General features: G+C 47.0%; 1 long non-coding RNA gene and 1 pseudogene across 2 annotated transcripts in view; one reads left to right on the plus strand and one right to left on the minus strand.

Annotated features, from left to right (window-relative positions):
• Window positions 1–26762, minus strand: part of LOC139790612 (uncharacterized) — a 301741-nt gene that overhangs the window by 73467 nt on the left and 201512 nt on the right. The window contains exon 3 of one of the 2 annotated variants that reach the window (XR_011723554.1): window positions 9039–9098. The exons of the other annotated variant lie outside the window; for it this stretch is intronic. This is a non-coding gene — a long non-coding RNA (uncharacterized lncRNA). Of the gene's footprint in view, window positions 1–9038; window positions 9099–26762 lie in introns of those variants that run through there. 2 annotated transcript variants of the gene reach the window in all.
• LOC139790550 (zinc finger protein 3-like) lies at window positions 15746–16597 on the plus strand (annotated as a pseudogene).

Here is a 26762-nt window from a genome sequence, read left to right on the forward strand (position 1 = left end):
CATTTCTACTGTCCTTCCTGGGTGTGCATGATGGGAGGGTGAGAACCAAGGGGCATCATGGGAAAAAAGGGCGGGAAAATCTCAAAAACTTGCTCCTCATCAAGACACTCAAGCACATCTACCAGAGAGCTTGTGTCATCTCCATTCCTGCAGCTTTTCAAGAACAAAATTAATAAAGGCCTGAGACACCTTCCCTTACTCCAAAGCCATCCTTGATTAGACCTGATCAGGTAGTCCTATGGTTCTACTGATGATCAGCCCTCTGATCATCTTTGTGGCCTCCTCTGGACTTGTTCTAACAGCTCCAGGTCCTCTTTGTGCTTGGGGCTCCAGAACTGGACCCAGCACTGCAGTGGGGTCTCAGCAGAGAGGAGCAGAGGAGCAGAATCTCCTCCCCTGACCTGCTGGCCACGCTGCTTTTTGTGTAGCTCAGGACATGCTTGGCTTCCTGGGCTGCCAGCACACCTTGCCAGATGGTGCTGAGCTTCTCATCAACCAGCACCCCCAAGTCCTCCTCCTCCTCCTCAGGGCTGCTCTCAATCCATGTTCTGCCCAACCTGTATTTGTGCTGGGGATTGCCCCAAATGAGGTGCAGGACCTTGTGCTTGTCCTTGTTGAACCTCATGAAGTTTTCATGGGCCCAGCTCTCCATACTGTCCCTTTGTCTGGACAGTCTGTGCCTGGAAAGGTGACTTTAGAAATGGTCACTGTATCACCACCACCAGGAAAAACTCTCTCTTTAGGCTTTGAACTTGGTTTGCTCTTCATCCCATCTTGGGGTAGCTGGGAGGTGGTGTACATTTTCTGACATTATTGATCTTCACACCCCACTGTCCCCTGGAAGAATCCAGACCCACAAAGGTCAGGATGGGCTCTGCCTTCCCAATGCCTGGGGTTCAGAGAGTGACCTCACTGCTTCATAAAAATAATACAAAACAAAACTCATGGCTTTAGAGCCACCTTTACAGAGCATTTGACTCTGCTCTAACAAGGCCATGGGGAGGCTCTGGCAGCAATGGTCCTCAGCGGGGCCAATCAATGCTTCAAGGTACTTTCAGGTTCCATTCTGACTTCTGGAGCAGTTTGTTCATTCATCTCTCAGCACCTGAGGATCATGGACTCAGCACCAAACACACCCTGGGGCTCAGTGAAATACAGAGAGCACTAAAGGGCCATGGCTCTCCATGGGATATTCTTCACATCTTCAAGACCTGTACAGCTAATTGGAGAGGTTTTCCCACTGTAGTTAAGGAGGAACATTTCATACTGTGACTAATGAAAACTAATTCCATTTTTTTTTTGTTGTTTGTTTGTTTCATGTTTTGTTCTCCTTTAATATTTTAACAGATCATGTCATGATTTTCATTTTAGAGAAGAGGTGATAGAAGTTCCCTGAGGGCTGACACCACGTGGGCAACTTTACTTCTCACCTCCCCAGCCCCACCATTCCTTTCATGCCCCACCTGGGACTTCCATCCCTGGTCCTTGCATCAGACTTCTCTCCTCTCTGCAGCTGGAGGTTACAGCTCCACTGCACCACCTCCCACCTGCTCTCCTCAGAGAACTGACTGCACACGGGCACAGCAGGAGTTTTCCTTTGTGCCAGCCACGAAAAGTCAAACAGAGAAAGTGAAGAAGAATCTGATGGGAAATGGTTTAGAGAGACAGATGGGAAAAGAGAGATGTGATCATCATGAGAGAGGTGGCTAAAGAGACAATCAGGCTGCTGAAAGACAGGCGAGCTTTGAACAACCTGCTGCTCAAAGCAGCACCCAGGGGAGAGGCATCTGAATGAACAAAGAGTAGGAGAAGGGGACAGTTGGAGAGGAATGGGAATGGCCTTTGTCTGGACAGTCTGTGTCTGGAAAGGTGACTTTAGAAATGGTCACTGTATCACCACCACCAGGCAGAAGTTTCTGTTCAGGCTCTGCACTTGGTTTGCTCCTTGCCCCTTCTTGGGGTAGCTGGGAGGTGTTGTACATTTTTCCTATGGTTTTTATTGCTCATCTTCATACCCCACTGCCCCCAGGAAAGTTCTGACCAAAAAGAGAGGGGTGGGCTCTGATATCCCATTGCCTGGGGTTCAGAGTCTGGCCTGACTGATCCATAATATAAATATATCAATCAATACAGAAACAAATGAATAAATGAATATCTGTGGCTTCAGAGCAAACTTTACAGAACCTTTGTCTCCCTGCAATGACTTCCAGTGACCTTCTCTAACAAGTCTCTGGGGAGGCTTTGTCAGTAATGGGACCCAATGGAGCCCATCAATGGTGCACGATAACTTTGTTTTTTGTTTTGGCTTTAACTTCTAAAGACATTTTTTTTTCAGTCTCCTGTCAGTACCTGAGTATCATGGACTCGGTGCCTCTGGCACCATGGGGCCCATTACAGTGCTGAGCAGCCATGAGTCACCCTGTCGTGTTTTTAGTGTTCAAGACTTGCACAGCAAATTGAAGAGGTTCCAGTTTGGAGGAAGATTAAAAAGAGCATCAAATAAAAAATTTTTTTAAGTTCTGTTTTACTCTTTTTTAGTTTAGAAATGTATATTCAACTGGTATCGGTGCAAAGTGTCACTGCAAGAGACCTGGACAGTGAGGAAAAGTCTTTGAGATCCAGCACTCCATGGAGAACATTGCTCCTCACCTCCCCAAACACAACATTGCTCTCATTGGCTCCCTGGGAAGGCTCTGGGATAATTTGCCTCCACCACCTTGTCACCACCACCTTGTCACCACCCCCTTGTCAGTACCACCACTTCCACCCTCCATGCAGCAGCTGCTGCTCGCTCAGCTCCCTCCTGTCCCCACGCTGCCACTTGATCCCCACCCACCCACCCCGCATGGCACCAGCATCACCGGGGTCTCCGCGGGGAGCCCCGAGCGCTGGCAGCGATTGTCCTGTCACACAATGAGGGGATGGGGGCAGCGGCAGCGAGCCCATTCCTGCCCTGCCTGCAGGACACCTTCCCTTAGGGGCAGGAGGAGCAATGCATGACAAGTGTCCCTTTCCAAAAGCCCGCAGCAGCCTCTCTTTCCTACGGCACCTGCTTTCTGCACTGCCCCTCAGAAAGGGAATGCTCCTTCTTGGCATCACCCAGCACGCACACAGTGTCCTGGCTTCGGAAGAAAACTCAACACAAAAAGGGCGGACACCCACTCCCACTGCCTCACTGGTGCTGGCCGTGCCCTCCGTGCCTCCCACCAGCCCTGGCCCCACAGCGCTGGGTTTGCCCGGGGGCTCTGCAAGAGAAGAGGGGAAAGGGGGAGGTGGGAGCCAGTGAATCCAAATGAAAAGAGTCTCCAGCTGAGGCCAAGAAAAGGTCAGGCCATCCCACCAGGCAGTGTTCTGGGGTGGGGGAGCAGCAGCACAGTACCAGGTGGAGGTGCTGAATGAGTGCCAGCTCCCAGCCAAGTGACAAGGGGTGGTGACAAGGTGGTGGTAGAAAGGTTGAGGTGCCAAATTGTCCCTGTCCCTCCTACGTCCTGTGTGTCTTTTCCTCCCATCACACTTGTTGTCTACAGGCTGCAGCTTGGTGTTACAGCTCCTTTGCACCAGCTCCCAACCCATCTCCCTTAGAGAACTGCTGCACTCAGGTACAGCAGGAGTTTCCCTCTTTCCAAGCAGAGAATAGTGAAGCCCAAAAGGCCTAATAAAACTGTTTAGAGACAGAGTTTTAAGTCTTTAAACAGCAAAGGTATTCATCTGTGGATCCGGGGAACTCCCAGCTCGTGCTGGACAGAGAGTTCCAGGGGTCAGGGGGGTAGGGTTAGGGTATTTATACAGCCTTACATGGATATTCATAAGATTACGACAGGTAATTATAATATTCATAACAGGTGGAGTCTGAGCGGAACCAGGTGGAGTCTGTGCGGAACCAGGTGGAGTCTGGGCGGGGTCTGAGCGGAGCCGTCCTCTCGGGGATATGTCCCTCTTGGGGTTAAACTTCTATCTCCCTTGATTCCAGGTGGCTTCATGTTGTTCTATGGATATCAGACCCCAGCCATAACTTTTTTCTTATCTGCTGGTTGTGGCATCTTTATGTTCTCCTTGTGCAGATGTTCACATGCTTTCGGGGCCAAGCTGGCGCCTCCCTGGCCTTGGCGGTGCCTTGTTCTAAAAACGAGACTTACACTCCCAATTATTTCCCAGACAGAAAGCTAGCTTTGTTAGGCCTTGTTTTGCTTTTCACTGTAACAGTGGAAAATTGTTTTGCTTCTAACTGAAACAGTGGAAAATTACGAGTTTGGACTGCTTCGCCTGGTTCTTTCTCGGTTTAGCCTTGAATTGTACCGGTTATGATCACAAGTTCTAATTCTACATTAGGTAAATTCACACAAACAACTTGGCCTGCTCTCCTTTTCCCACAGGAACTGATCTGTTGAGATCCTTCTCTGTTTCATAGTAAAGCAACAAAGGTTCAATATTATTTAATTTTTGTCATATAATTACTAGAACTAACATTAGAATTACCGAATATATATATATGTAATTGTATCTTATTTCAATAATTAAAATATTTTTAGCTCCATCCATAAATATTCTTATATTTCCCTCCATCCCACTGTTGGTGTGTGAGTGAACAGCTGCGTGTTTCTCAGTGCCTGGCTGGGGTTCAACCACAACAGTCTTTTTTTGGGCCCAACATGGGGCACAAAGGGCTGAGATAACGACAGATCTGATCAGCGCGTGTTAAAACAAATTAGTTAACATTTTCCCTGTAGAGGTTTAAGAGTTGCTTTTGACAATGTTGCTTGGTTTGATATCAGAGCTGTTCTTAGAGCTGTTGGATGTCACACCTTCCTCTCTCCTTGTTTTGCTGGCTGTCAGCTTGGAGCCTGCTCAAGGGCATCATTGGGCTGTGTTGTGTGACACTGATCTGGGACCTGCAGCCAGCATGAACTTCTCTGTACTTCGTGTGCCACCCCCTGCAGACTTAATAATTACAGTTCTCACCATTTCTCTTATGAAAAACTAGTGCAGGAGACATCTCCCTTCTTTGGATGTCATCTCCTGGACTTTACTTATAATTACACTTTTCCCTTTTTCTCTTTTATGGAGGGGACATAATTCCTGATCTTTTCATTCTCCCTATTGCTAATTACAGTAGTTGATTTTTCAGAAATTTCTTCTATCTTTGGGATGTCAAAACGTGTACAGTCCTATTAGTAGGAACCAACATGGCTCTAGAGGACCCACCAAGGATGAAGAGGCAGATGAAGTATTACTTCAATTGCTGAGACCTTGTTCTCACTTCACCTTCCCAGGTGTGTCCTGGAAATACAGCACAGCAGAGAGGGAACAGTCCTGGAGGTTCCTGGAGTGTGGAAGAGACCTTGCTGACACATCTTGTGAGGAAACCAATCAGAGAAGACACTGCAATGAACCTGGTGTTTGCCAACACAGAAGGACTTGTGGTTGACGTGATGGTTGGAGGCCATCTTGGGCAAAGTGGCAATGAAATAATAGACATCTCCCTCCTTAGAATCACAGAATCATCGAAGTTGGAAAGATCTATAAGATTGTTGAGTCCAGCTGTCCACTATGCAACCCCTTGGTATCATGTTCCCTCCTACATCTATCAGGTGATGGGGGGGGTCATCTGCCTCCTTGTCCTGGTTGGGGGTCTGTAACAGACTCCAAATACAAGATCTCCCTTACTTGCCTTCCCCTTCATCCTTACCCATAAACACTCAACTCTGTCATCCCTGGAATCAAGCTCGATGAAGTCAAAACATTCCCTAACATACAGAGCCACACCACCACCTCTCCTTCCTTTCCTATCCTTTCTGAAGACCTTATATCCATTCACTGCAGTGTTCCAGCTGTGACAGTCATCCCACCACATTTCTGTGATGACAACTACATCACAGCTGTCCTGCTGTGCAATGGCTTCCATCTCGTCCTGTTTGTTGACCATGCTGTGTGCACTGGTGTAGATGCACCTCAGCTGGGCCTCCTTTTGTCTGGGAGAAGCCCAAATCACCTCCTGATTAAACATACTGAATGACATGCTTCAAGGAGCAAGTTCTGAAAGCACAGGAGCAGCTGTCCCGGTGTGCCGAAAGGCGAGCCGGTGGGGAAGACGACCAGTCTGGCTGAACAGGGAGACTTTGAAAGAAATTAGGGTTAAAAAGAGGGCCTACCAATTATGGAAAAAAGGGCTAACTACTCAGGAGGAATTTAGGAATATAGTTAGGTTGTGTAGGAAGAAAATGAGAGAGACAAAGGCACAACTTGAACTGAATCTCGCCACCTCCGTGAAGGATAACAAAAAGTCCTTCTACAGGTACATCAATGGCAAAAGGAGGGGCAAGGAAAACCTCCGTTCTTTACTGGACATGGGCGGGAATATAGTTGTCAAAGATGAAGAAAAGGCTGAGGTGTTTAACACCTTCTTTGCCTCCGTTTTCAACAGCAAGACAGGTTATCCTGAGGACAGCTGGCTTCTGGAGCTTATAGAAGGTGATAAGAATCTAAACAGCCCCCCTGTAATCCAGAAGGAAACAGTCAGCAACCTATTGAACTGCTTGGATCCCCACAAGTCTATGGGACCGGATGGGATCCACCCAAGGGTGATGAGAGAGCTGGCAGAAGAGCTCGCCAAGCCTCTCCCTATCATCTACCAACAGTCCTGGCTCACTGGGGACATCCCAGATGATTGGATGTTGGCGAATGTCACGCCAATCCACAAAAAGGGCCGAAAGGAGAACCCAGGAAACCACAGGCCAGTCAGCCTGACCTCAGTGCCTGGCAGGGTTATGGAACAGATCATCCTCAGTGTAATCACACAGCACCTACAGGATGGACAAGGGATTAGACCCAGCCAGCACAGGTTTAGGAAGGGCAGGTCCTGTCTGACCAACCTGATCTCCTTTTATGATCAGGTGACCTGCCTGGTGGATGAGGGGAAGGCTGTGGATGTGCTCTACCTGGACTTCAGCAAGGCCTTTGACACCATCTCCCACAGCATTCTCCTGAAAAAGCTGTCAGCCCACAGCTTGGACAGGAGCACCCTGTGCTGGGTTAGGAATTGGCTGGAGGGCCGGGCCCAGAGAGTGGTGCTGAACGGGGCTGCATCCAGTTGGCAGCCGGTAACTAGCGGTGTCCCCCAGGGATCAGTGTTGGGCGCAGTTCTGTTCAATATCTTTATTGACAATTTAGATGAGGGGATTGAGTCCATCATCAGCAAATTTGCAGGTGACACTGAGCTGGGGGCGAGGGTCAATCAGCTGGAAGGCAAGAGGGCTCTGCAGAGGGACCTGGACAGACTGGAGAGATGGGCTGATTCCAATGGGATGAGGTTCAACACGGCTAAGTGCTGGGTCCTGCACTTTGGCCACAACAACCCAATGGGGAGCTCCAGTCTGGGCACAGAGTGGTTGGACAGCAGCCAAACAGAGAGGGACCTGGGAGTCTGGATTGACAGGAAGCTGAACATGAGCCAGCAGTGTGTCCAGGTAGGCAAGAAGGCCAATGGCATCCTGGCCTGTATCAGGAACAGCGTCACCAGCAGGTCCAAGGAAGGGATTCTGCCCCTGTACTCAGCCCTGGTAAGGCCTCACCTCGAGTACTGCGTCCAGTTCTGGGCCCCTCAGTTCAGGAAGGATATCGAGGTCCTAGAGCAGGTCCAAAGGAGGGCAACCAGGCTGGTGAAAGGACTCAAGCACAGACCCTATGAAGAGAGGCTGAGGGAGCTGGGGCTGTTCAGCCTGAAGAAGAGGCGGCTCAGGGGAGAACTCATCACTCTCTACAACTCCCTGAAAGGAGGTTGTAGCCAGGTGGGGGTTGGTCTCTTTTCCCAGGCAACCCTCAGTAAGACAAGAGGGCACGGTCTCAAGTTGTGCCGGGGGAGGTTTAGGTTGGATATTAGAAAGAATTTCTTTACTGAGAGAGTGATAAGACATTGGAATGGGCTGCTCCGGGAAGTAGTGGATTCTCCATCCCTGGAGATATTTAAAAGGAGACTGGATGTGGCACTCAGTGCCATGGTCTAGTAACCACAGCGGGAGTGGATCAAGGGTTGGACTTGATGATCTCTGAGGTCCCTTCCAACCCAGCCAATTCTGTGATTCTATGATTCTATCCATTTTCCTGTATATTTGTATATATTTAGTTATTTTCCCTATTTATCATTACTGTTTCATTAAAGTTGTGTAGTTTAGTTTCCAACCCGTAAGTCTCTCTCCCTTATTCTCTCTCCTTTCTTTATCAGGGAGGAGAGAGATTAATAGAGAGCATCTGTCACCCGGTTTAATCGCCGGGCCAGTGTTAAACCGTGACAGATTTATTGGTGCCCAACGTGGGGCCTGAGCTAATTGGCTCGAGTCCAGTTCAAATTTTGACTAATTTGCCTGAATAGTTTGAATTCCAACTCCAGCAGAAAGAATGGCATTGCTGAGCTGGAATCAGATCTTGTTCTTTGGAAATTTCACAGGGTTGGAGATTAAACCAATCATGCAATACCTTTGGTATTTAGGGTATGTGATCTTTTCCCAGCTGGAATTGCTGTTACTTTGTGGTTTGTTTTTCGTAAGAGCTGCTTAAGTACCATCGTTGCAATATGGTCCTCAATACTGATGTATATCATGGTGCATGGTGCAGTAGTTTTTCACACAGAGATAAAAAACTTGGTTGGTAATTACAGTCCCAGTTTTAATATGGGAAATTATACCATTCCATCGTATTTTGGGCTGACTCCACCAGATTTCAGTAGCAATAGCATTTCATTTCTCAATCTTCTGGTGGGTGTTGTTAATTTTTCTCATATATTGGTGAGGAGTAACACAAAAACCACAATAATGAGATTGAGCATGCCTTTTCGGAGGCCGAGAGTTGCTGTTCGGAGAGTGAGAGCTGCTCCTGGTACAGAGAGCACCCCCACTCCTGCCTCTGCAGCCGCTTCTCACCTCTCTTCACGCAAGGGCACAACTCAGATAAGGCCAGCCAGCATTGCCAGTGTTTCTGCTACAGCTTCAGCTGCTGTCTCTACTCCCACAAACACTGCTACTGCTCAGAGAGCCCTGCTGCTGATACTGCTGCAGACACCACAGCCTCTCCCCCTCAGCCCAAACAGCTACTTGTTGACCCTGTAACTAGGAGAAAAGGAAAACAATGGAAATCAGAAATGAGCCTTAACCCTTCCAGGTCTGAACGAGACGACCAGGTGATAGAGGAAATAGAGGATACTGCCTCTCCTCATAGAGCAGCTAGATCAGAGTCAGCTGAGGACTCAGACTCAGAATCTGCTCAGTCCTATTCCATGAGGACTTGCATACTCTGAGAAAAGACTACAGCCGTTTTTCAGGTGAATCACTTCTCTCTTGGTTACTTCAATGCTGGAATGAAGGGGCTGCTACCTTCAGAAGGAAGCCAGGCAGTTGGGATCCCTGGCCAAAGATGTAGGTATTGATCGGGCATTTGGGGAAAAGGCTGGAACCATCAGCCTATGGAAACGACTCTTGTCAGCTGTAAGGGAGAGATATCCCTATAAAGAGGAAATAGACTGCCCACAGGTCAAGGCACCCACACTTGGAAAAGCTCTCAGGTATCTGGCAGAATTGGCTGTACGAGACGTGATCTATAATGCTGATGACATTGAAGATCCTTATCACGTACCTTGCCCCAGACCTATGATGCAAAGGTTTGTGCATGCTGCACCACCACCTTTTAACCATACACTATCAGTAATGCTATGGGTTCCTGCAGATGTGGAGGGAACTGTGGGTGATGTGATTAAAACAGCATGAGAGTGTGAAGATGCTGTCACAGCCCCTCGTCAGGCCTGGGTCTCGGCTATAAAGAGAACATCTGAGAAACTGCATTCACCCCTTTTTCCTCAGACAGAAGGAGGACCCCACATTGCAGCCATTAAGAGGAGATGCCCTCCTATGAGATGGAATCGAGAGAAACAGAATTCAGTAAAAGGAATCCTATGGGCACTCCTGTGTGAGTATGGAGAGGACATGAAAAAGTGGGATCAGAAACCTACTGCTGTCCTAGAGGAGCAAGTATGTAAGTTGCTGAGTAAGACGAAGGCAAAAGGAGGTCCTTCTAAAAAGATGGCTGCTCAAGTCTCCTGTGTGGAGTTACCCAGTTCAAATATGCTGGTGACTCAAGATCCCTGTACATCAGGAGTGAGTACTGGGGATGCAAACTCCAGTAATGCACATACTGACAATGCTGTATGTGCTCAAGCTTAGAGGTGCCCTGCCTCCAGCCAGGTGGAGGAGAGGGACAACCAAATTTATTGGATTGTGTGGATTCGATGGCCTGGCACATTAGAGCCACAAAAGTATAAAGCCTTGGTGGACACTGGTGCACAGTGCACACTAATGCCATCGAATCAGAAAGGGACAGACTCTGTCACTATTTCTGGAGTGACAGGGGGATCTAAAGAACTGACTATTGTGAAGGCTGATGTGAGCCTCACTGGAATAAAATGGCATAAGCACCCGATAGTGACTGGTCCAGATGCTCCGTGCATCCTTGGCATAGACTACCTCAGGGGAGGTGATTTCGAGGACCCGAAAGGGTACCGGTGGTCCTTTGGTACTGCAGCTATTAAGACTGAGAATGGAGAATGGCTGCATGCTTTGTTTGGCCTTTCAGACAAATCCTTTGTAGTGGGTTTGCTGAGAACTATAAACCAGTGGGTGCCAACTACCACTTCAATAGTGCATCGAAGACAATATCGTGTCAACAGAGATGCTGTGATCCCCATTCACAAGCTGATCCGGCAACTAGAAAGCCAAGGAGTGATCAGCAAAACTCACTCACCCTTCAACAGTCCTGTATGGCCAGTGAGGAAGCCTAATGGAGAGTGGAGGCTGACAGTGGACTATCGTGCCCTGAATGAGGTTACTCCACCACTAAGTGCTGCTGTGCCAGACATGCTAGAACTTCAGTATGAGCTGGAGTCAAAGGCAGCCAGGTGGTATGCTACTATTGACATTGCTAATGCATTTTTTGCTATTCCTATAGCACCAGAATGCAGGGCACAGTTTGCTTTCACCTGGAGAGGTATCCAGTATACTTGGAATCGACTGCCCCAGGGGTGGAAACACAGTCCTACCATCTGCCATGGACTGATCCATGATGCCTTGGAAAAGGGTGGAGCTCCAGACCATCTACAGTACATTGATGACATCATTGTGTGGGGTGACACAGCAAAGGAAGCCTACGAGAAAGGTAAGAAGATAATTGAAATCCCTCTAGAGGCTGGTTTTGCCATTAAAAGGAGCAAGGTCAAGGGACCTGCACAAGAGATCCAGTTTCTGGGAGTTAAGTGGCAAGATGGACGTCGCCACATCCCAATGGACGTGATTAACAAAATAACAGCTATGGCCCCACCAACTACTAAAAAGGAAACTCAGTCCTTCTTAGGAACTGTTGGTTTCTGGAGGATGCATATTCCTCTTTATAATCAGATTGTGAAACCTCTCTATGAGGTTACTCGGAAGAAGAAAGACTTTAAATGGGGCTCAGAACAACAAGCTGCTTTTGAGAGTATTAAACAGGAGATTGTGCAGGCAATGGCCCTTGGACCAATTCGAACAGGGCCAGACATTAAGAATGTTCTTCACACCGGAGATGGAGGTGATGGTCCTACATGGAGCCTCTGGCAGAAAGCTCCAGGAGAGACTCGAGGCCGACCTCTTGGATTTTGGGGTCGAAACTACAAAGGCTCCGAAGCCAATTACACAGCCACTGAAAAAGAGATACTGGCCGCATACGAAGGAGTTAGAGCTGCTTCAGAAGTGATTGGTACTGAAGCACAGCTCCTCCTGGTGCCACGATTACCTGTACTGGGTTTTATGTATACAGGTAGACAATCTTCCCATCATGCTACCGATGCTACCTGGAGCAAGTGGATTGCTTTACTCTCACAGAGAGCTAGGATAGGAAGATTCAATCATCTAGGAATTGCAGAAGCAATAACACATTGGCCAGAAGGAAAACACTTTGGAATGCCACCAGAAAAAGTGGTAAAGCGGGCTGAAGAAGCCCCACCATATGACCAACTACCAGAGGATGAAAAACAATATGCTCTTTTTACTGATGGATCCTGTCGACTGGTAGGAGGCCATCGAAGGTGGAAAGCTGCTGTATGGAATCCTACACGACCAGTTGCAAAAACAGATGAAGGAGATGGTGAATCAAGTCAATTTGCAGAGGTAAAAGCCATCCAATTGGCTTTGGACATTGCTGAACAAGGAAAGTGGCCAAGACTTTATCTCTAAACTGACTCATGGATGGTAGCAAATGCCTTATGGGGTTGGTTAAAGCAGTGGAAACAAAACAACTGGCAACGTAGAGATAAACCTATCTGGGCTGCTGAACTGTGGAAAGACATTGCTGCAAGGTTAGAGAAACTTGATGTAAAAGTGCATCATGTAGATGCCCACGTACCTTTGTATCGAGCTACTGAGGAACATCGAAACAACCAGCGAGCAGATGAGGCTGCTCAAGTGTTCCAAATAGACCTGGACTGGGACCATAAAGGTGAACTGTTTTTAGCCAAATGGGCCCACAATGCTTCAGGTCATCAAGGCAGGGATGGAACATATCGATGGGCTCGTAACCAAGGGGTGAATTTATCTTTGGACGCTATTGCCCAGGTTATCCACGATTGTGACATATGTGCTGCAATTAAGCAAGCTAAAAGGTTGAAACCTCTGTGGTATGAAGGGAGGTGGTCAAAGTATAGGTATGGGGAGGCCTGGCAAGTCGATTACATCACACTGCCTCAAACCCGCCAAGGTAAGCGCTATGTGCTTACAATGGTGGAGGCAAGTACAGGATGGCTGGAAACATATCCTGTGCCTCATGCCACAGCCCGGAACACTATTCTGGGCCTAGAGAAACAAGTCCTGTGGAGACATGGTACACCAGAAAGAATTGAGTCAGATAATGGAACTCATTTCAAAAATAGTCTTATAAATAACTGGGCCAAAGAACATGGTATTGAGTGGATATACCGTATCCCCTATCATGCACCAGCCTCAGGTAAAATTGAAAGGTACAATGGACTGTTAAAGACTACCTTAAAGGCAATGGGTGGTGGAACTTTCAAGAACTGGGACAGGCATTTGGCAAAAGCTACCTGGTTAGTTAATACCAGGGGTTCCATCAATCGAGCTGGTCCTGCTCAGTCAGATCTTCTACACACAGTAGATGGAGACAAAGTGCCTGTGGTGCATGAAAGGAATCTCCTAGGGAAAACAGTTTGGGTTTATCCTGCCTCGGGCAAAGGCAAACCCATTCGTGGGGTTGCTTTTGCTCAAGGGCCTGGACACACTTGGTGGGTAATGATGAAAGATGGAGAAGTACAATGTGTACCACAGGCGAATCTAACACTAGGTGAGAATTCCTAATTTCTGCTGATTGGAGCATGACGCAAATGGTATGGAATAAGGGGTGGAGTGTCCTGGTTTGGGCCAGGATAAAGGTGATTTTTCTGAGTTTCTTGTCGGTGGTTGAACTTGCTGAGGTTGACAGCAAGTTTCTCGAATGGAGTATTCCATCCCATGTGCATCATCCTCGGTATGGAGTTGGGGGATCTCAAGGACCGAGCCACACCCGTACCAGCTGATTGGCCTCACCTGAGATCATCAGCAGAAGTGCTGGGTACCACCCCCCTTAACAGCTAATTGGTCTCACCTGTGGCACTATAAAAGACCAGCAGAAGCTCCTGGCTGGCTGCCTGTGGCCCTGCTTGCTGGCCTGCCTGGTTGCCTCCCCGGCTGGCTGCTTGTGGCCCTGCTTGCTGGCCTCCCTGGCTGCCTCCCTGGCTGCCTCCCTGGCTGCCTCCCTGGCTGCCTCCCTGGCTGCCTCCCTGGCTGCCTCCCTGGCTGCCTCCCTGGCTGCCTCCCTGGCTGCCTCCCTGCTGCCCTCCCTGCTGCCCTCCCTGCTGCCCTCCCTGCTGCCCTCCCTGCTGCCCTCCCTGCTGCCCTCCCTGCTGCCCTCCCTGCTGCCCTCCCTGCTGCCCTCCCTCCTACCCTCCCTCCTGCCCTCCCTCCTGCCCTCCCTGCTGCCCTCCCTCCTGCCCTCCCTGCTGCCCTGCCCGGTTGCTTGCCTGCCTGCCTGCCTGCCTGCCTTCACCCGGCATCTTGGAAGGATCTCATCCAGTCCGTTTGCCTGCCTGTGTTCCTGCCTCCTGTGTGTCCAGCCTGGACTTTCCCAGGGCTGCCCTGCAGCCTTGGTTTGCGTGAGAATTGTTGGGGGAAAAGGGGGAAGGAATCTGATATTCATTCTCCTGTATATTTGTGTGTATATATATATATATATATATAGCATTATTGTTTCATTAAAGTTGATTGGTGTAGCCTCCAACCCATAAGTCTCTCTCCCTTATTCTCTCTCCTTCCTTATCAAGGAGGAGAGAGAGATTAATAGAGAGCATCTGTCACCCGGTTTAATCGCCGGGCCAGTGTTAAACCGTGACAGCTGTGACAGTGGAAAGCTGTTTTGCTCCTAACTGAAACAGTGGAAAATTACGAGTTTGGACTGCTTTGCCTGGTCTGTTCTCGGTTTAGTCTTGAATTGTACCGGTTATGATCACTAGTTCTAATTCTACATTAGATAAATTCACACAAACAACTTGGCCTGCTCTCCTTTTCCCACAGGAATTGATCTGTTGAGATCCTTTCCTGTTGCAATGTTCTTCTTGTGCAGATGTTCACATTCCTTTGTTAGCCTTGGCAGTGTCTTGTTTTAAGAACAGGACCTACACTTTTAATTATCTTTGAGATAGAAGTTAGTCTCATCAGGGCCTTGTATTGTTCACACTGTTTCAGTGGAAAATTACATGTCTCAACTGCTTTGCCTAGCCCCCTATTCACTTCTTACTCAGTTTAATTCTTTTCCTGACTTTTACTGGTTAGGAATACAAATTCATCAACGTATGTTACAGGGGGGTTGTGCTTCCCCTTAATTGGTTGTGCTTCAGCACCTTTTATATCCAGCACCTTTTATATCCAGATCAAATTCAAACTCAGTCGCCGCAGATTCAGATGAAATATTTCCTCAGTGTTCCTCAAGATTCCAAAATCCAGGTTCTTCACTCTCTGTTCAAAAACCAATCCCCACCCAGAGCAGAGATATTTGGTTTATTAAGATCTTCCCAGAAAAGGTGCCAGGAGACATTTCCCCAAAGCCTGAAGGGCGTTTGGAGAAGAATTTAGTGGCAAGTCCGGAATCCTTCCTGGGGACTTGATAACCCCAGGGCTTAGAAGCCACAATCGGGGACTCCCTTAGGAGACCTCAACGCATCCCACTGGATGGCAGCTCATCCTGCATGTGGGTGCAGTAGGGGAATCCTATAGGCCATGGTGGGATTTGTTACCATGACAGGGGACCCAAACTCATATCGAAGTGGTTGGGTGGGATATAAGACCCCTGATTCATCCCAGGGGTTTAAGCAAGCAGTGGGGGAGTCCTGAATTACCTCTTGCAGTGTCCAGTGTCCAGTACAACTGGGCCATCACAGCTCAAGCCAGGAGTGGCTGAAAACCAGAGCACCCCCTGCCCCACACAATGGCCCCTTTGGGTTTTCGTTGCAAGTGTAGCTCCTAAAGATGAAGTAAACGATGATCAGTGGGTGTCCAACTCTATGGTTACCCTCCCTATTCCACCTCGCATTCCATTTTCACCTACAGTATGTTTGATGTAGGTTTTGGCTGCCACCAAAACAAAAAAAGCCCAACCCCTATTTTGTCACCATACTATGGCTTCTTTCTGAAACACGGGATGTCTCCATCTGGGCAAAAACCTCACTGAGTGTCATAAGGATAGGAAAGATTTTGGTATTAGTGTAATTTTGAAAATCATTGAAATCCATGCAGGAGAAAAGTTTGACACCAGTGAGGAATGCAGGAGAAAGTTTAGGATCTGCTCAGCCCATTTCCACCATCAGAAAATCCATCAGGGTGAGAGACCCCAGAGATGTCCTGACTGCAGGAGACGGTTTAGTGACAGCTCGGATCTGGTCCAACGGTGACACCATCACACAGGCACCATGTCCTACACCTGCCCTGACTGCGGGAAAGATTTTCGGTGGAGATCAGCTTTAATCAAGCATCAACGGATCCATAGGGGTGAGAAACCCTTTAAATGTTCTGAGTGTGGGAAGGAGTTTTCCCAGAGTTCCCATTTGTCACGCCATCACCGCATCCATACAGGAGAGAAGTTGTATCCCTGCACTCACTGTGGGAAAGCCTTCAACAACAGCACCTCTTGGATTAATCACCAACATGTCCACACTGGGGAAAAACCCTACACGTGTCCCCAGTGTGGGAAGGGCTTCAGAGCCAGCTCGAATCTCACCCAACACCTACGGATCCATAGGGGTGAACGTCCCTACAAGTGTTGTGAGTGCGGGAAGAGCTTCACAGCCAGCTCGAATCTCACCCAACACTTACGGATCCATAGGGGTGAACATACCTACAAGTGTCCTGACTGTGGGAAGAGCTTCCGTCAAAACTCCCATTTGAAGAACCATCAACGCCTCTATACCAGTGAAAAACTTTAAAGCAACTCCCAGTGCAACAAGAGATTTTACTGGAAATTAGATTTCATCTGTCATTACCTGACCCAGCACAACCATCACCAAGTATGAAGGGTCAAGTTGCCCTCATTTCCCAAGCTCCATCACAACAATGATCCTTTCTTCATCTTCTTGTGGAAAACAAAATGCAGTCAGCTCAGGAACCACTTCATGTCCCATCCAAAATTTGACTTCTAATATTTGTTTCAGCGTCATGAAGGCTTTTTTCCAAATAAGGAAAAAACAGGAAAGTATTTCCAATTATGACACCCTCCTAAAGGGATGTGGCAGGACGGGATCCTGGACACTTTTCCTGCACACCAGGCTGGGCGTGCAGCTGAGGGAGCAGTAGAAGAGGGAGGCAGCAGACTGCAGGACAATGCTGACAGCAACAGAGCAGGATCATCTCTACTACATGGTTTTTAAATCCTTCCAGGGATGGTGTTTCTACCACCTTCCTGGGCTGACCATTTCAACACCTAACTACTCTCTCAGTAAAGAAATGAGAGATCTGACCTAAACCTCCCCTGGTTCAACTTCAGGCCATGTCCTCTTGTCCTCTCATTGTTCACTTGAGAGAAGAGGCCAGCACCCAGCTCAACACAACCTCCTGTCAGGGAGTTGTAGAGAGCAAGAAGCTCTCCTCTCAGCCTCATCTTCTCCCAACTGCACATTCCCAGTTCCCTCAGTCTCTCCTCAGAGCACTTCTTCTCCAGACCCTTCACCACCTTGTAGATGCCTGCAGACTCCAGGAGCTGGCACAGCTCTTCAGAGGAGTGTTACTGCTCCTTGCCTGTCAGGAGGGATGCTTCATGAGCTCTCCTGAAACCTCTGTGACACCAAGGGTGATGTGATGGGACACCTTGAGCAGCCTGCAGTAAGGCTTCTCTCAGCTGTCCCCTGAAATAAGAGAATTACATCTCGAATGGTTTCTCACGAGGATGGAACAAGCTGGTGACAGCTCAGTAGACAAGAATCTGGAAGAAAAGCCCCAGAAAATCTTCCCTGCTTGATTGATTCATTTCTTGTGAAGCAGTAGACTTAGAGAAATAGAAGTAGTAGTTTAAAGAAACATATATGCAATGGTTTTACAGAAGTAGAAGTACAGAAGTTGTAGAAAAGTATAAGCAATATTTTAAGGGAGTCTCATGGAAATTTACTAGCTGAATAACATAGGTAGGTGTGTGTATGGCAATGATACATGTGATAATGGAATGTAATTACTATGGAAAACTTATCCATGAGAGAAGATAATGGGATAAATAACTGTTGCTGAAATCTGCAGAAGGAGCAAAACTGAGACAAAATTAGTTATGAGTTCTTTTTGTATTTTTATCTGTGCTGCATTTGTGTAAGTTTTCCATTCTTATTTGGTTTTTTTATGCTCTACTGTTGTGAAGTTTGTGATCACCCTTCATAGTGAATAATGTTAGTGCATGTAATGCCACAAAGAAGTCTCTCATTTGGAATGCCCTTTTAGTGTCCTAAAAGACATCAATTTGTAAAGTGCACCTCTTGAACTGAAGAAGCTGGAGTGAAGATGCTAAGCTTGTAGCCATCATGATATCATTGCCTTATGATATTCCCTTATGATATCATCATGCCTTGTGACGTGTGGACCCATGGGGTGAGGGGATTGCATTGTTGAGATGTCATTTGAGTATGTGGCTTTTGTGATCCAAGCAATCAGCCCTTGTGATTGCACAACCTGAACATTGAAGTATCTAATTTTGTGCTTTTAGAATATCTATTTTCATGCATACTTGTGATTTGTGTTCCCTAAAAATTACTTGAAAATAAACTTCAATTCTTAGAGCAACAGAATTGATGTTTTGATTGTAGAGAAATATTTCATTTCATCTTATTGTGATCAAGGGGTACTCGCATGGTGTCAGGAGGCTGTCATTCCTTGTTTACCCTCAGAGGGTAACTTTTCCCTGAAAGGGAAGCACTGGCCTGGGAGATGGAATCTCCTTTGGCTGTTGTCTGGGTCAGGCCATGGGATGTGACAGTCCTGTGCTGTTGTGCCAGCAGCAGGTGGTTGTGCTGGAGTGCCCTGACATTTCCTGTAGCCCCCCAGGGCTGTGCTTGGCCACTCAATTGAGCAGCTGCCCTGACTGAGGTTGGACCAGCCCTGGCACCTCCAGTGTCACCCGTGGCTGTGTGGGAAGAGGAGGGAAAGGAGATTCCCCCTGGCACTGCCTGGGTGTCCAGTGGGAGAGTGGGAGAAGCAGAGGTTGTGTCTCTAGAGGGGAAGTGGCTGTGCTGGAAAGGAGGGAGGGCTTTCCTCCCCATGCTGAGTGTTGGAAGACTTAATTCATTAGCATTAATAAAGCATGCCTGGCTCTGCTGCACAGGCAGTGGTACAGCTCAGCTGAAGGTGTCTCCAGTCCCAGGGAGCTGCTCAACAGAGGGGACCTGCTGTCAGCACCAGGTGGCTGTAGACCTTGGTTTCCCCTGCTGCTGGGTTCAATCACTAAATAGGCTGTATTTGCTGTTTAGGGTTTATGTTGTCCCAGTCTGTTACAGCATATGTCTGAGTGCCCCTGTGATGAGCCAGGCTGGTGGCAAGGGCTGATCTCTGCAGGATGCTGCTCCAGAGACACAAGCTCTCTCCCAGAGCATTAGGAAAAGTGCAGTGTACACCCCAACAGTGGCAGTGTTTAATTCATTACTCTGGAGGGCAATACCCAGTGCCTAAAATTAGGCTCACACATCTTATTTTAGGTACTTCAATAAATAGACTGTTTTGCCTCTTGTTTTTTCCTCCCTGGCACTGCTTAGCACCCAGAGGCTTCCTGGGAGGTGTTCTGTTCTTGGGCATGTTGGAGAAACCCAGCAGCACTGGGTGTAAGAAGACCAAATCCTCCTGTATCCCTAATCTACCTTGGGTAGAAGTCAGGGCCTGGAAAAGGAGGAGCTGCAACACTTCTCCCATCCCAGGAGGCCACAACCCTCCTGGTGTTGCAGAAGCCTAGTGCCTGGCAAGTGGCTGTTCCAGCAGCTCTCAATTAGCATTATAAATAATCAGCCTGGCACCCTGCCACAGCATCCCCAGGGTAGGTGGGGGGATTCACCTCAGCCTGATTACTCCCCAGTGGTGCCCCTGTAACACCTCCCTGCTTCACGTTGCTACCCTAGCCTCCAGGAGGGACTGAAGCAGTTTGACTTTTCTCCATCTCATGACAAGTGACAGATGCAGTAGGAACATGTTGGGCACAGTCAGCAGTGTGGAGACCTGTCTGGGGCTGTAGCCCCATCTAAAGGGAGCCATGGGGGAAAAATGATGCCACCCAGGTCCCTGCTCAGGATGCTGACGGCAGCAGGACCTGCTGCTCCCTCTCCATACCTGGAGAGGCAGGTGGCCATCCTGCAGCTCCCCATATGAGGCTGCAGCTCTCTGAAACCATCTGCCTCTGCACATTTCCTTTGCACGTGTATGCATGTAGAAAAGGATCAGACTTCCTGGGAGCTAAAAATAATACCAGGCAGTGGAGTTTGTCCAGGAGATGGTAAGAGAATGAGGAGGTATGGAGAAGGTGTCATTTCACTGCTGGCTCCTCCAGTAACAGGGCATGGGGAGAAGGGTAATGAGTCACGGCTGCCACCACACAGAGGGAAATCGCTGCTGAATGAGCAGGGAGCATGCTGGGGTAATTCAGCTCCGTGCTGCATTGCTCCTCTAAGGCTGCAGGGTGCTGGAAGGGGACTGCAGCCAAGTGCCCTGGGGCTGTGCTGGGGTACAGTGGGGAAGAGGCAGAGTTGCCTGGCCACGGGAGGCTGCGTGCTGCCAGGATGCTTCCCAGAAGGCAACAACATTGAGATATTGGGGCAGATGTGTCTGGGTGAGATAGGGTGTTGTAGGATCCTGTAATGTAGCAGTGACAGGGCTGCTTCCAAGTATGAAAACCTCTGGTGCTAAATGAAAGAGTGAGTGCAAACACAGAATCTAATTACCACAGATCCTCCATAGCCAGCTCTGCCTGCTCTCCCCAAGCTGTCAGATGCTCTCTAGCAAATGCCTCTGTCTCCTAGCCATGGCCAAATCAAAGCCATTTTTTATCTTGAGATCTTGTTCTAGCAAGAACAGCAAAGAGCAGGAGTGAAGAGGGGAGAAGCTCCTGTAGTTCCCTGTAGCAAGATCAGGTTTAAGCCCCATATGACAGAGAGGGGACAGAGGCCACTGACCTTCCCTGCCAAGGAAGCACCCAGCCCACAGCAAGCTTTGCTGGGGGAACAATCCTCATTCCCCATCACTGGGGAAAGGCATGAACAAAGGAATTTGCTCTTTAATGCCATGTCCTCCAGATCTTGCATCCTATAATGGGTTAGAGCACCTCTCAGGTCCCTTATAACCCCAACAGGCTCCTACCATAACGTGGAAGCAAAACAACAGCAACAAAACCATGGCAACAGGTCCAAGTAGCAAAGGCACTCAGCTTCACGGCACTGCTCTCATCTCAGCTTTTAGAAGGGGCTGAGCAAGATGACTGGCAGCCCCAGCAGCTTTGTGCAGATGAACCAGTTTAGTCAAGTAAGGAGCTGGAGAGCTGCAATCTCTGGACAGCTATGGCATTTCTCTGCTGGCTCTTCAATTGCTGCTGCAGGTGGGAGCAAGCAGCTGATAACCATCACCTCTCCTGCACCAAGTCTGATCATGAGGGAAGCTCCTGGTGGGACAAGATCCATGACAGCACCATGGAGATGCTGTTCCCTGGGTGCTGCATCCCTACAAGGACTGGGCTTGGAGCCTCAGCAGAGCATCTTGCTCTGCCCTGGGGCTTTGGACTGTGAGTGCTCCTTATTATATTTGTATATTTTTATGTATATTTATATGTATATTTATATATTTATATTTAAATATTATCTATTTCGAATTATATATATGATATATATTATATATTTATTATTATATATCATTATGTATTGTATATAACATATTATAAACATTACTATTATTATTAATATTATAAGTAATATTAAAATATATAAGATTATAATATGTGGTATATAATAATAAATATAATAAATACAGTACAAACCAGAATAAACCAGTACAAACCAGTACAAACCAGCATAGATCAGTACAGATGAGAATAAACCAGTATAAACCAGTATAGACCAGTACAGACCAGAATAAACCAGTATCAAACAGTACCAAACAGTATAGACCAGTATAAACCTACATAAACCAGGATAGACCAGTATAAGCATTATAAACTAGTATAGACCAGTATAGACCAGAATAACCAGTATAAACCAGTATAACTAGTATAAAACAGTATATACCAGCATAGACCAATATAGACCAGTTTTACCAGTAAAACCAGTATAAACCTATATAGACCTTTATAGACGAGTATAGACCAGTATAAACCACTATAACCAGTATAGACCAATATAACCGGTATAAACGAATATAAGCCGTATAAACCAGTATAGACCAGTATAGCCCAGTAGAAACCAGTATAACCACTATAACGAGTATAAACCAGTATAGACCTTTATAGACCAGTATAACTAGTATAGAGCAGTATAGACCAGTACAAACAGTATAGACCACTAGAAACCAGTAAAAACCAGTATACACCAGTAGAAACCAGTATAGGAAGTATAGACCAATATAACAGTACAACCTAATATAAACAGTTTAAACAGTATAGACCAGTATAGACCAGTTTAATTAGTAAAACCAGTATAAACCTATATAGACCTGTATAGACCACTGTAGACCAGTATAAACCAGTATAACCAGTGTAGACCTGTATAACCAATGTAAAAGAATATAAGCAGTATAAACGAGTACAGACCAGTATAGGCCAGTATAAACCAGTATAAACCAATAGAAACCAGTATAACCACTATAACGACTATAAACCGGTATAGACCTGTATAGACCAGTATAACCAGTATAGAGCAGCATAGACCAGTACAAACCCGTATAGACCATTATAAACCAGTATAAACCAGTATAGACCAGTATAGCCAGTATAAACGAATATAAGCAGTATAAACCAGTATAGACCAGTATAAGCCAGTAGAAACCAGTACAAGCCAGTATAAACTAGTATAAACAATTATAACCAGTATAGACTAGTACAGACCACTATGGACCAGTGTAGACCAGTATAAACTGTATAGACCAGTATAAACCTGTATAAACCAGTATAGACCAGTATAGACCATTATAAACCTGTAAAACCAGTATAAACCATTATGACCAGTATAGACCAGTATCGAACAGTATAACCAGTAAAGACCAATATAGACCAGTATAAACTAGTATAAACCAGTATCAACCAGTATAACCAGGATAGAGCAGTATAACCAGGATAGACCAGTATAAACCAGTATAAACCAGTATAGACCAGTATAGACCAGTACAAACCACTATATCCACGATAAACCAGTATAACCAGTATAGACCAGTATCAACCACTAAAAACCAGTACAGACCTGGACAGGCCAGAATAAACCAGTATAACCAGTATAGACCAGTACAGACCAGTATCAACCACTAAAAACCAGTACAGACCTGGACAGGCCAGAATAAACCAGTATAACCAGTATAGACCAGTACAGACCAGTATAAACCAGTATAAACCGGTATAAACCAGTATAGACCAGTATAAACCAGTATAGACCAGTTTAGGCCAGTATAGACCAGTTTTACCAGTATAAACCAGTATAACCAGTATAAACGAATAGAAGCAGTACAAACAAGTATAGGCTAGTATCGGCCAGTATAGGCCAGTATAAACCAGTATAACCAGTATAGACAAGTATACACCAGTTTAACGAGTATATACCAGTATAGAGCAGTACAGACTACTATAGACCAGTATAGGCCAGTATAAACAGTATATACCAGTATAACCAGTACAACCAATATAGACCAGTACAGACCTGTATAGAGCACTGTATCCAGTATAAACGAATATGAGGTACTAACCAGTATAGACCAGTATAAATCAGCATAACCATTATTACCAGTATAAACCAGTATAGACCTGCATCGACCAGTATAACCAGTATAGAGCAATATAGACCAGTACAAACCAGTACAGACCACTGTTAACCAGTAAACCAGTATAGACCAGTATAAACCATTATAACCACTATAACCAGTATAACTAGTATAAACCAGTATAGACCAGTACAGACCAGTACAGACCAGTATAAACCAGTATAACCACTACAGACCAGTGTAAACCGGTACAGACCAGTACAAACCAGTACAGATGAGTATAAACCAGTATAAGTACTATACACCACTATAGGCCAGTTAAACCAGTACAGGCCAGTACACACCAGTATAAACCAGTCCCTCCCCATCCATCCCAGTCCCTCCCAGTTGACCCCAACCCCCTCCCAGTCTCTCCCAGTCCCTCCCAGTTGACTCCAAATCCCTCCCACCAATGAGAGCAATGTTGTGTTTGGGGAGGTGAGGAACAATCTTCTCCATGAAGCGTTGGATCTCAAAGGTTTCTCCTCACTGTCCAGCCCTCTTTCAGAGACCCTCTGCACCAATACCAGTTGAATATACAATTCTGAAGTGAAAACCAGTAAAACAGAACTTTTTAAAAAACCTTTTTTGATGCTCTTTGTAATCTTCCTCCAAAATGGACCCTCTCCAATTTGCTGTGTGAGTCTTGAACACTAAAAACACCACAGGGTGACTCACGGCTGCTCAGTACTGTAATGGGCCCCCTGGTGCCAGAGACTGAGCCCATGAGTACTGACAGGAGACTGAAAAAAAAACGGTTTTAAAAGTTAAAGCCAAAACAAAAACCCAAATTATTTTGAAGTATTTTGAAGCATTGGTTGGCCCCTTTGGGTCCTGTTACTGGCAAAGCCTCCCCAGAAACTTGTTAGAGAAGGTCACTGGAGGCCATGATTGCAGGGAGACAAAGGTTCTGTAAAGGTGGCTCTGAAGCCACAGGTATTTCTTTATTTGTTTGTTTATGTATTTATTTATTTATTTCTGTTATGGATCAGTTAGGCCAAACTCTGAACCCCAGGCAATAGGAAGGCAGAGCCCATCCCTCGCTTGTGGGTCAGGATTCTTCTGGGGGCCATGGGGCATGACGATGAGCAATAAAAACTGTAGGAAAAATGCACAACACCTCCCAACTACCCCAAAAAGGGGTGAGGAACATACCAAGTGCAGAGTGCCTGGTGCACTTCTGCCTGGTGGTGGTGATCCAGTGACCATTTCTAAAGTCACCTTTCCAGACACAGACTGTCCAGACAAAGGCCATTCCCATTCCTCTCCAATTGTCCCCTTCTCCTACTCTTTGTTCATTCAGATGCCTCTCCCCTGGGTGCTGCTTTGAGCAGCAGGTTGTTCAAAGCTCGCCTGTCTTTCAGCAGCCTGATTGTCTCTTTAGCCACCTCTCTCATGATGATCACATCTCTCTTTTCCCATCTGTCTCTCTAAACCATTTCCCATCAGATTCTTCTTCACTTTCTCTGTGTGACTTTTCTTGGCTGGCACAAAGGAAAACTCCTGCTGTGCCCGTGTGCAGTCAGTTCTCTGAGGAGAGCAGGTGGGAGGTGGTGCAGTGGAGCTGTAACCTCCAGCTGCAGAGAGGAGAGGAGAAGTCTGATGCAAGGACCAGGGATGGAAGTCCCAGGACGGGCATGAAAGGAATGGTGGCGTTGGGGGGGGGTGAGAAGTTACCCACACTGTGTCAGACTTCAGGAAATTTTTATCAGGAGAAAGGAGTTTTCCTTAATCACAGTATGAAAGAAAGGCAGGAGGGCTCTACAGAGGGACCTGGACAGACTGGAGAGTTGGGCTGATTCCAATGGGATGAGGTTCAACAAGGCCAAGTGCCAGGTCCTGCACTTTGGCCACAACAACCCCATGGGGAGCTCCAGGCTGGGCACAGAGTGGTTGGAGAGCAGCCAGAGAGAGAGGGACCTGGGAGTCTGTGATGCGGCGAGCCTTCTCTCGGGGACACGGCTCTTCTCCGGAGCTCTCTTGCTGTCCCTCTCCTCAGGCGTCTTCTTCTCTTGTTTGCTTCTTCTTCTGACTGATCCTGCTTCTGGGAGCATGCCTTTTATCTTGCCCTTCAGCCCCGCCCATTTCCAGCTGGGGCAGGCCCTAATTAGTGGGCACACCTTGGCCTAAGCTCCCAGTTCATTATCAGCGACACCTGAGGACTTGTGGTTTTCTCTACATTTCCCCCCTTTTTGTTGTTTGTTGAAAAAATAAACCTTTTTTTTTTTCTCAATAATTTACATTTCATTTTCAATAATTTAACATTTCATTATTTTTAACATTTCATTTTTTCATTTTCAAACATTTCAATAATTTAAGCATTTCATTTTTTTTCTATTTTTAACATTTCATTTTAACATTTCATTTTCAATAATTTAACATTAAACATTTCATTATTTTTCAACATTTTTCATTACTTTTTTTTTTTTACATTTCATTATTTTTCAACATTATTTCACCTATTTTTTGAGGAGGAAAAATTTGGGCTCTTTAGCCTCTGTTAGCAGGAGATGAGGTCTTAAAAACACCAGCTCAGCTTTCGCTGGTACTCGCCACCTCAGAATGCCTAGCCATGCAGAGGCTTCTCCGAGCATTCAGCGCACCAGTCTTATCGCGTGTCCCTAGGGCCCCGTTTCAGGACCGCACTGTCGCGTGTCGCTGGGGGCTCTGTTTCAGGACCGCACTGTCGTGTGTCCCTGGGAGACTCCGTTTCAGGACCGCACTGACTTGATGCGCACTCAGAGCTCCGCTTCACCTTCAGCATTTCGCGGGCTTGAGTTCTGCGCGCCAACTTGCTGCGCCTTTCGAGCCTCATTCTTTTCTCCTGCCTGGCTCGCCATTCCGGGCTGTTGTCTTGCCATGCTGGGCTTTTACTCCGAGCTTCTACACGCCGCCTTCAGCATTTAAGCTTAGCCTTGTGGAGCTTTTTTCCGTGGTTGCATTTTTGGAGCTCTTTATAGAGCGTCCCGCACCACTGTAGTAGCTCCATCTGACGTGGTTGCGTATTTCGAAGCTCTTTATATTGCCTTCCGCATTTAAGCCAGGCTTTGTAGAGCTTCCCGCACCAACGTGGTCATGTAGAGCTTCCTTTTTTACCTCAGCATTCACGGCTGCTGTTGTTGCCCGCATTCTCCACCAGATGATGCGGCGAGCCTTCTCTTGGGGACACGGCTCTTCTCCGGAGCTTTCTTGCTGTCCCTCTCCTCA

Source organism: Heliangelus exortis (genome assembly GCF_036169615.1).
Source record: "Heliangelus exortis chromosome W unlocalized genomic scaffold, bHelExo1.hap1 SUPER_W_unloc_2, whole genome shotgun sequence".
Taxonomy (NCBI): domain Eukaryota; kingdom Metazoa; phylum Chordata; class Aves; order Apodiformes; family Trochilidae; genus Heliangelus; species Heliangelus exortis.